General features: G+C 36.7%; 1 pseudogene; it reads left to right on the top strand.

The window, feature by feature from the left end:
* The first annotated feature begins 261 nt into the window (after nt 1-261).
* Nucleotides 262-463, top strand: LOC143642356 (U2 spliceosomal RNA; annotated as a pseudogene).
* The last annotated feature ends 1,245 nt before the right edge of the window (nt 464-1,708 follow it).

Raw genomic sequence — 1,708 nt, 5'->3', positions numbered from 1 at the left:
TTGAGTTCATTTACCAGTACCCCCTCCACAGGAAAAAATTAGAAAAGATTAAAAAACTCAGATGCTCTTTGAATTGCGGAATAGGGTATGCGTCTTCTGCAAATTCAATGAAGAAGTTTTGAAATGGATTTTCAATCCTATCCTAATTGCATAAAATATTGAGATATTTTATAACATTGAAAGAAATACTAAGGAAAAGTACTTCTAACATGTCAGGTTGTCTCAGTTTGTTAATTCCCATTAGTAATGAATAGATTATCGATAGCTTCTTGGCCTTTTGGCTAAGATCAAGTGTAGTATTTGTTCTTATCATTGTAGTAAATTAATTAGAAAGTTAAACTAGGCACGTTAGGCTCTTTTATGGGAAAGGTAATGGCAATATAGCACAATTCGATAAAACAGTTTAGAAGCCATTATTGCTTACTTTGCATTGCATTAAGTCCCAAAGAGAATTAAATGAGATCTCATGCACTACACAAAATATTTCAAAGTATCATCCCCCAATTAAGACCTTGCAATAACCGTATGAGTTGAATGGTTAGGACTCATCTGCAAGTATACTAATTTCCCTTGTTTTGTGAGGACTTTGAAACCATATTAGTCTACCTTAAACCTTGTGCACTCAGGTTTAACCAAGATTACTCAGTCCTCCCACAATGGACTTATCTTTTGCTGAGACACCTTGCATGACCTTATCGTCCCATGCTTACTTAATGGATAAGTGGACCGTTGAAGGAGAACATGAAATTTAACAATTTTCTTATATGTCCTTGGGAATTTTCTAGGGTTTTAAGACCAGTTACTATGATATTGAGCCCTTCCCCAAAATATCCAGCTACCAGCACTTCAACTCTCAGTGTGAAGAAGGTGAGTTGAAGGAAAGTATGTTAAAGCTCATCATTGAGTAAGAAGGAAGAATATATCTTTAATTTTCTGGGGATAATATCTTTGTGAAAACAGTTTCTTAACAAATGACCAGAATATATCAAATAAATGGGAATAAAGTTTAAAACATTCACTGAGGAAATGCTACACTGATGATGATTCTTAGTTTTTAACTACCTTGGCTCTGAATATTCTCTGTTGTGGAAGTTCAATGTGTCAGGCAAGTAAAAGCCAGGATACTATGAATTTAATTTTCCTGAAAAAATTGAGAATCATGTACAGAGTGTCCTCAAGAAACTGCAATTTTCAAGTGGTGAATTGTGCTGCTATAAATATTGATGTGGCTGTGTCCCTTTAGTATGCTGTTTTTAAGTCCTTTCAGTATAGACAGAGGAGAGGGATAGTTGGGTCAAATGGTGGTTCCATTCCCAGTTTTCCAAGGAATATCCATACTGCTTTCCATGTTGGCTGCACCAATTTACAGTCCCACTAGCAATGCATGAGTGTGCTTTTTTCAAATGGTATACATGGTACACGAAAGCATGCAGGAAAACATCGTTTGGGGTCAAAACTGCTATTGAAAATTCCTTAGGAGGGTTCCAGGTTGCAGACAGACTTAGTGTCTCTCAGCAAGGCTGACACTGGCAGTTTCCTCCCAAAACTAAAACAGATTGCTCTTTCTCTGGTAAGCCCCAGAAGGAATTAACTTGTGTTTAGGGACCATGTGCTATGAAATTCACATCAAACTGGTTTATTGAGTAGTCTCAACTCAGTGGGGGGTGTAAACATGAAGCAATTTGTGTTTCTACAATCACTGCCTTCC

Source organism: Callospermophilus lateralis, chromosome 11 (assembly GCF_048772815.1).
Source record: "Callospermophilus lateralis isolate mCalLat2 chromosome 11, mCalLat2.hap1, whole genome shotgun sequence".
Taxonomy (NCBI): Eukaryota; Metazoa; Chordata; class Mammalia; order Rodentia; family Sciuridae; genus Callospermophilus; species Callospermophilus lateralis.
Note: the sequence above shows the minus strand (reverse complement) of the source record. Positions and strands in the feature narration are given on the sequence as shown.